At 34.2% G+C, this 9,214-nt stretch overlaps 1 long non-coding RNA gene across 9 annotated transcripts; it reads right to left on the bottom strand.

The window, feature by feature from the left end:
• Positions 1–1,128: 1,128 nt before the first annotated feature.
• On the bottom strand, positions 1,129–5,168 carry LOC109218344. Of its 9 annotated transcripts, XR_002066753.1 has the most exons (5): positions 3,697–5,168; positions 3,120–3,189; positions 2,568–2,641; positions 2,384–2,475; positions 1,129–1,474 (listed from the first exon to the last, which is right to left on the bottom strand). It is a non-coding gene; the product is annotated as an uncharacterized LOC109218344 (long non-coding RNA). The 9 variants fall into 9 exon arrangements; XR_002066749.1 differs by having other exon boundaries at positions 3,076–5,168; XR_002066751.1 differs by having other exon boundaries at positions 3,120–5,168.
• Between the last annotated feature and the right edge of the window lie 4,046 nt (positions 5,169–9,214).

The following is a 9,214-nucleotide window of genomic DNA, read 5'->3' as shown; positions in this document are numbered from 1 at the left end:
TGGTTCATGGATTTTTGTTCTAATTAAAGATTGGTCGAGATATTGGAAACTGATGATTTGTGATCTCTTTTAGTACTCGGTGTTGCTTTGTACACCGTGTGCTCTATTCCATTACACTATAGTATAGTTCAATTGTTAGTTTACTTTACAGTGTTTATCAATAAGCACCTTTTAACTAAAAAGCCTCGTCACTACTTCGACGAGGTTAAACAAGATACTTACTAGTACATGGGGTCGGTTGTACTGATACTACACTTCTGCACATTGCGTGCAGACTTTTAGAGTGGAGCTGCTGGTAATGTCGGGAGCTGACCCTGAAGATGTTAGTGTATTCCGGATAAAAGCTTCCACTTGTCCTTGGTAGTTTTAGACTTTAATAATCTGTTTATGTAGTTTTCAAACAGATCGTGTAATTATTTGTATAAGTTTTGTAAATCCTAAGTCTTAGAAACTCATGATTCGTACTACCAGTTCTTGGGTTAGTATGTTAAAGTTCAGCCATTCCTTCTCTATTTTCCTATAATTTCATTTGACTTGTATTGTTGGTTAGTTGGCTTACCTAGCAGGTCGAGTTAGGTGCCATCACGACTTGTGATTTTTGGGTCGTGACACCCTTAGTAATAATTGTTATTGAAGATGGAGATAATATATAAATAAAACAAAAATATTCAATGAAGAGAGATTTTATTTTAAGACATAAATAAGGATAAAATAGTCGAGTACCTTTCCTAATTAATATTTCTTAAGGGGCGTGTAAAAGAGAAATACACGATAGATAATTTGATACGGAAGAAGTAATATATATCGAGCCTCCAGCCTTCTCCCGTCTTTCACTAGAAGCGAAGAGAAGTTCAAATGGTTTCTCCATTTTTATTGGTTATAACGGGGGAGGAGGGGACATATACCTCTCTGTACATTTGTATTCCCTTTTATTTTCTAAAACTAGTGAGGTTATGGCCCGGGCCCAACAGCTAGATGAAGCTTCATGTTGGCAGATGCACGAACATTTTTATTTTCGTCAAAATTATCAAACGAATAGCAGACACAGCATGTGCATTCTACCATTTACCAAAACGTGACACCAGTAAAATCTATTAAGAGGTATTTGTAAGCTTAACACATAATTCAAATTGCAAAGAGGTTGAAAAGTTTTTAAATTTCAGCAACAATAAAATGAAGTATAGATGTTTTATCTTTCTTCTGAATCAAGTATTTGAGAAGACATGTAATTTAAAGTGTTCTGCAAAAGCTTAGTGTTTAATGTCATTGTCACTGAATCTAAACCTTAACTATGCACAAGAGATCACCAACAAAATCTTAGTTCCTGTAAATCATAGAACTGCCTGAAATTTCTCTCTCTATGTGTCAAGCCAGCTACTGATCAACTTTGCCAGCTACTGATCAACTTTGGTTTTCTTCATTTCCCTGCCCGTGTTAGAGCTATCCGGCTTTCTTGAACTGCGCGCATTCTCATCTAAGAGTGAAACAGAAATAAAGGAGCATTAGCGTTAACTTGTAGTGACACAATCTTAAGCTCAATGGGTTGACTGGCCTTGAAAGTTAAAACATGGCTCTAAGAAAGTACTGGTATAACTGGGATAAAAATACCAAAAGAAAATCAAATTAAAAGAAATGAACAACTTGGAATTTGGCTCTGCAGAAATTGAATTTTCCTATTTAGTTTTGGTAGCGTATTAGCATGACTATGTTTTAAGCAAGGAAACATGAGACTTATTAGTAACTGGAAGAAATTTTGAGGTGAAACAATGAGTATGATGGGCCTCTAAAGATGTAGCAGATGAGACAGTAATGTCGTCGACCCACAGCGTCCACATATGTCAATTCAATAAGCCTTGCATAATACCAAAGAGAAAGGATCTTAGCCCAGTTGATATATTTCACTGTTGTGATAAAACTGCTGTATTTAAACTACATAACCGAATCCCAAAACACAATCAACAGAAAACTATAATAGAAAAAGAAACAAACCAACATATGAATTGCCCAATTCAAACAAACTCAGCTGTTTGGAGACACCACAACTCCCTCTACTCTATAACAAACCAGTAACCACTCAGGAGAATATATATTTTTTTAATCAGATAAGGTAATCTAGCAACAAATATATAACAACTACTACTATTCCTCAACTCCACACAAGTTGAGGTCACTATATGAAGCCTCTTTACCATTCTACTCTATTTTGGCCCGTCTCTATTCCAATACTGAACCTTTGCTTAAGGGTACTCTAGATTTCATAGTCTTATATGGACATACAAGTTGAGCTAGCAACAACTAACTTAGTACAATAGCATGTGTAACAGTTTGGTTGTTGCACTTGGGAGCACAGATCAGTATAGTCACCCAACAACTGAAAACTTACCAATGGACATGGATTCAGGAGGTCTGATAGTACATTTTCCTTTGTTTCTTAACAGCAACTGCTAACCCAAAGAGGCACCTGTGTTGCTATTTCTGGACAGATAATTTGAATATTCAAAACAAAATCAGCACAAACACTATAAAGCTTATGTGAAATAAATTTAACTAAAGGAGGAAAATAATACATATACAAGATTGAGAGGTTCCATTCTCATGTTTGGCATAACTTCAGCCGTATCATCTTCTGAAAAAGCTCCAACTGCACAAGCGAGAAACAAGAAAATAAAGTTCACCGTTTTGGCATTACTTAAGAGCATGAAACAGCACAAAATAAAGTGAAATTACTAAAAGGTGATTTGTATTGAAAATAGAAGCAGATCTTGGATTTTTAAGTTAGTGCATATAAATTACCTGCTGTACCCACTACTCTTTTATCTTTAGTGACAATAGGCATGGGTTTGGAAAAATATAGGTGCAATATTTATTTGCACTGAAACTGATACTTCTATGTAACCACAATGGTAAGAGGAAATGAAACAAAATCTAAGAAATATAGAGCACAAATATCCTTTGAAAGCATAAGTCAAATAGAAAATCAGATGAAAATTTCATCAATTTGATTGTGTGAAGAGAAAATGAGAATTTTTTTTAAAAAGCTAAGAAATATCAGTGTGGATAGAGAAGTAAAAGAACCTCAGCCGCAGAAAAAGCGAAAGCGTAAGGATCAAATTGGCTACCCATTGCAATTATCTTTTACTTGTATGTGAATTCGGAGTTTTGAGTACTTAAAGTCTCACAGTGACAAATCTACAAGCAGCCAAAAGTAAACACAATAAGCAAAATCCAAGATACCCCATATTCCAATAAGTCAATTCAAATGATTTCCAAATTAAAAATAGTTCACTATAAAATAAACCAAAAGTGCAAAATAATAAAGTATTAATTGGAATTATTATGTTCTTCTACTATGTAAAATCTCCAAAATAGTAATTGATTAAAGATATAGTATTTTAGAAGCTCTAATGTATCATTGACGTCACACGCAAGCACTTCATTTGAGACAACAACATGTATTTTATCTAATCTTGGTAAGGTTCAAAGATAATCACACCAGATAGTAAGGTTTTGTTGTACGAAGAAATACTGCAATTAATATTGTAACACCGAAATACTTTAATCCTTTCAGCTAGATTACTAATAAAAACAAACTCTTTAACAATGTCATATACATTATCAATATTATTGTACGAAATAGGAGAAGACATTGGTGGATAAAAAGCAATTTTATCGTAACAGAGAAGAATAACTTCACACCTGTGAAGCTAAATCCTCCTCCTTCAAGCTATGTATATGCAACACATCCCCACATTTTCAAGAAAACAGACAGAAGAACAAGCAAGGAGACGGCGTACATGCATTGCAACAGGTAAAAACTTTTCCTTTGTGTATTTATCCTGAAAAGAAAGTTTCAAATATTTTATATTCAATGATTTTATACAATGTCAGAAGTAGTGCTAAAAGCACAGAAGATAAGGGAAGTTTGTTGTGTTAATCATATCCTTTTTAATTTATCAGATAGATTTTTTTTAATCGATATAAAATGATCAACGAAATTGTATAAGTGCACATATTTAGATACGTTAAAATATTATTTGATAGTTTGTTTACAGTTTGTATTGTAAGGTGAACAGTTAACATGATGTTATACATCCATTGCTAATTAAATTATATTACCTAGTCGTTCGATAAACCATCCAAAGAGTCAGTGAGTATATATCTTATATTAACATACAATAGATAACTTAGTTTAGAGGCCACATATCATCAAGAGAAACTAAAAAAGAAGAAACATATTGCGCCTCTGTCATGGAGGTAGGAGGCAAGTGTCAAATTCGAATATCACAAGTACTGCATTTAGTCACTATTTCGATTTTATTTGACAACAAAGGTTTCACGGTATCCAGAAGAAAGGAAAGGGAATTCGCTTTAATTGATCAAATTTATAGCAGGATGTTAAAGATTTTCCGGCTAAGCAGTAAAATAATTATTGTTTCAATCGATTCAAACATTGTAAATTTTTATTAAATGATGTCCGCTTTGTTGGTAAAAATATACCAAAATAATAGTAGCTAAAGAAGGATCCAAATTGCAGAGCTATCTACATAATACATGAATTTCAAACCTTGCGGCACTGCCGCTCGGGATATCTCTGTTAGTAAACCAAAATTATTTCTTAAGCAAAGGAAAATCAATCTTGATGACTATCTAAAACGGAGACAGAAAGAAAGCTTTCAACTCAAAAACACCACTAAATAAGCTAATGAAACTTCTTGCAATGTCAGGCAGAGATTTCCTATTCGCGCGTCAAAATGCCCTAACTCAAAATGAAACCAGAGAAAACAGTAGAATGGACCATGCATACGAAATCTAACTGAGAACCTGATTGAAGAATTTTGTCAAACACCTAGAGAACAAAATTTATTAACATGTCTCACTTTGTCTGCAGGAATCCCCTCGCTATTTAGGGGAAAACACAAATACCTAGCATATTGCCAGCGATTGAAACAAATCAATGCAAGAAACACAAGATGAGAAGAAGATTAACCAGTAGGAAATATCAGTAGACAGAGGGGAGGAATGAGAGAGCAGAGATATTAAGCGAAGAGCCGTTTGAAGAAGAGGGCTGTGCAGAGAGCTTTTCACCAGTGTCGGATGTAGCAAGAGAAATCAAACGGCGAATTGATAGTTGGGTTACACGTGTTGGGCTACAAATTCACATCATAACAATTTTGGGTCAGACAGACATGTTGACCATAAGCTCCCATTTATAGTATAGGAATAGATATTGGCTGGAATTTTCTGAATTTTTTTTTATTTTCAGCTATATTCATGTAATATTTAGTTTGGTATTTTTATGAAATTACTCTGAATTGGATTGTTTATTTATTCTTCTTTCTCGAGAGCTTGAGAAAGAGGTGAAATTTCTCATGTGAATAACTAAAAAGCCATAATTGCATTCTTGGAATAAACAATAAGCTTAACTTTTTAGTTATACTAGCGAGTAGCGACATATTTCATATATTAAATACATGCATCAATAACATCGTCTCTTAAAAATATAAGATATACAAATTATCAATAATATATTATTATTTTATGTGCAAATTATTTTTTATCGATAAAAAGCATAAACTACAAATAATATTTTGTACTTCATAAAATAATAATACTCCTCTGACCATTTTAAGTATCTTTTGTCAGTTAAGAAAATTATTTTGTATTAATTATAAAAATTATTTGACTAAATTATTCATTATCACTTGGTAAGCATGGAAAGTCTTTTTCGAAAGTTGACTTAATTATTTGACTAAATTAATAGAGCAAGTGTAAATTTGAAAAGAAAAAGAAATTAATGTCTTCTTAGTTTCACAAAGTGACATTTATTTTAGATTATAACTTTAAAATATTAAAAAACGCTTAAAAGTGGATGAGACGGAGTAATAAAATCGTAACTATACATAACTTTGTATTCCTATTTTTTCTTTATATATTTCGATAGTGTCTTTGTTTTTTTTTTTTTTTTTTTTGACGTGTGTGAGGAATAGCAGGCAGGACCCCGTCAACATGTCTGCCTGTCATGGGGCATTCTTGGTAATTCTTGATTTTTCTGCTTTAATACTATTGTAAATGATTGCATAATATATGTACTTTTCCTTGCTTGGATAGAAAACCCAGATAAACGTTATGTTTTGGAGAGTTATAACATCTTCTCTTATATGTGGGCCCCGGAACACCCATCTTGTCATGCGTTATCCTCAAGACACGTACTACAAACCTGGATCCCATTTGAGTTCTCTATTTTATACATAACTTATTGCAGAATAGTTCATTTCCTATTTATTTACCTCTTGGATACATGTGGCTATTTAAGGTCATAGGGAAAGCAAGTTTAATTGTAAAAAATACAAAAATAGAACAAGGACCAGAAAAGATAGTAAGGCTTGGATTGCGTAAACAAAAACTAATCTTACATAGACAAAAATGTAAAACTTTGTTCTATTTGATGTTAGAGTAAACTTGTCAACTCCAATAATCTAAAGATTCTAAGTAAAGTTAGAGAAAGTACAAATAACATATAAATTAGATTTCCCCTGTAATATCTCCTTCTCTTAGAGTTAATTGAAATTTAGGTTGATCAAAACTTAAAAAAGAAGAAGGGTAAAACAAAGATCTTTAGAAATTACTTTTATTATGTCATATAGATCACAGTAACTGAAATATCACTGTTCAAATTGAACAAAAATGATTTATCACCGTTAGAATAATGAGATCGCCAATCAAATGTGGATGCAAGAACCTAGTGATAATTGTTCTCGAATGAAGATGGACTCCTCTTTGAATTATATGCTCATTCCTTTATTTTTTCCGTTCTCTAAATTTCAAGCAAATAGAGATATTAGAGAAGGATGACATTTTCCAGAAATAATTTTTTTTTCTTTTCTTTTTAAATGTTGATCATTCTAAATCTCAGTTAACCATGTCATAGACCTCGCCATAATGACGCACGAAGAAAGTATCATTTCAAACTGATGTAACGGTCAGGTGCGGTTTTTGAAGCGTCACCTCGCCACCTCGCCAACAAAGGGGAATCACTCTTCGGCCAATGTTCTCAGATTTCTAAAAAAAAATGTAATTGGCGTAGTTTGTCCACCGAGCTCGCCCAAAGGCAACCTCGACGGGCGGAGAGACTAACTGTATAGGTCGAAATCTGAACAGAAGAATCTCACTTAAGAGAGGACGACCAAGAGCTAATCAAGCCGAGTCACGTATGAGAAGCAATACACTAACGAGTGATTCGGCTACGGTCGAGGTCGAGCACTCCATTAGCCTGAACGGCTAGTTCAACCCTTAGATATTTCTAGAGGAATGTTCCACAGGATATTCCAAGAACTTAAGTATTTAGGTTAAGGACCGCTTGGTAAATAAAGTATTTGTGTATTATTATGTTTCTACCAACTCCCGACGACACAGAGTTATTGTATTGGAAAAAAACTGAATTTATATATTGAAGATGACGTGTCATGACACGTGGATTGATTAAATGGTCAAAACGTGGTAATCAGTTAGGAGGCACGAGCAACAATAGATGCGGGAGAGAAGATACTTAAAGGCACAAGCTATTATTCAAATGAAATGAGACTCGTACCTGTTGAAGTCATTTAAAACTCGAAGATCAGAAGGAATTGAAGACATGAATCTGATAGCGTAAAAGAGTCCAAATTCAGCATTAAATGCCAAATACGTTAGAGAATTTGTATTTAATAGGAATGATTGAGTAACGTTTCTTTTAATGTCATTTATTGCTCGTAATTGCCTCATTAAGACAAAGGCATTACACTTTCTCTTAGAATTAACTATAAAAGGAGAAGGTCTCAACATCTCTAGGACAGGAAATATCATTAAGATTATACTGAAATATATACTTATTCATTGCTTTATTGTTGTTCTCAAAGTCTCTCATTTCTTGATTATCAGTAACCCGATTTCTCTCTTAATTTCTAGCTTTAACCAAATATTCAGTTTTTTTGTTAAACAAATTGGTTCCGTTACCGGGAATCTGATAATCTATTCTTTTTAAGTTACATTTTATCTGTTGTTATCATCATGTCAACAACAACAACAACAATAACAGTGAAAATACCTTGGGAAACCATGAAAATCAAATCCATCAAAATCAAGGTGATTTACAAAACATTAACGTGGTTCCTTCCCCTCAAAATTCACCACGTCAATCTCGTGAAGGCACTCCTACTCCTGAATCCCGTTCTGTTGAACAAGAGCAATCTGAATATTTTGAAGGAGCAGATGACGCTTTACAAAAGTAATTGATGCACGGGTTAGCAAAGCTCTTCAAGCTCTAGTTAGTCGATTACTTGTTACACCACCCACACCTACGCCTAATAACAATACATTGGAGAATCCTCGTTCTGGCCTTGTTAATTCTGGAAATGGAGGAACCCCCAGTGAACCACAGGAAGGAGAACCAGGTAATTCAAATAATTCTCATTTGCAAAATTTAGTACTAACTTTGCAGAAACAGCTTAAGGAACAAAATGAGCGCATCGAGCAAATCCCTGGAGTTCCCCCTGTAATCAAAGGAGTGGACGTGGATAAATACTCGTAACAACCTTGGAAACCAAGTGTTGCTCCCCTTCCAATCCTTAAAAAGTTCAAAATGCCTGACATCTCGAAATATGATGGCACAACAGACCCGCGTGATCACGTAACTGCATTTACTACAGGTGTAAAAGGCAACGATTTGACCAAGCAAGAAATTGAATCCGTGTTGGTCAAAAAATTTGGAGAAACACTCACCAAGGGTGCATTAACCTGGTATTCTCTTTTACCTGAAAATTCTATAAACTCTTTTGCTGAGCTTGCAGATTCTTTTATTAAAGCACTCGGGAGCTCAAAAGGTTGAAAAAAGAATGGAAGACATTTTCAAACTTAAACAAGGGGGCTCAGAGTTACTCAGAGATTTTGTTGATAGATTCCAACGTGAAAGGATGACTTTACCCCGTGTACCTGATAATTGGGCTGCAATAGCTTTTGCAAGCAACTTAAATGATAAAAGTTCAGAAGCCACGAGAAGACTTAAAGAAAGCCTTCGAGAGTTCCCTGCAACCACGTGGAATGACGTTTATAACAGGTACAGTACGAAGTTGCGAATTGAGGAAGATACCGTACCTCAGTTTCATCATGAAGAAAGGAGCAATTCCAGGAGGTCAGAAACCGAAAAAAGATCAGGTAAAAACAGATACGATCCATATAT

This window comes from Nicotiana attenuata, unplaced genomic scaffold (assembly GCF_001879085.1).
Source record: "Nicotiana attenuata strain UT unplaced genomic scaffold, NIATTr2, whole genome shotgun sequence".
Lineage (NCBI taxonomy): Eukaryota > Viridiplantae > Streptophyta > Magnoliopsida > Solanales > Solanaceae > Nicotiana > Nicotiana attenuata.
Note: the sequence above shows the minus strand (reverse complement) of the source record. Positions and strands in the feature narration are given on the sequence as shown.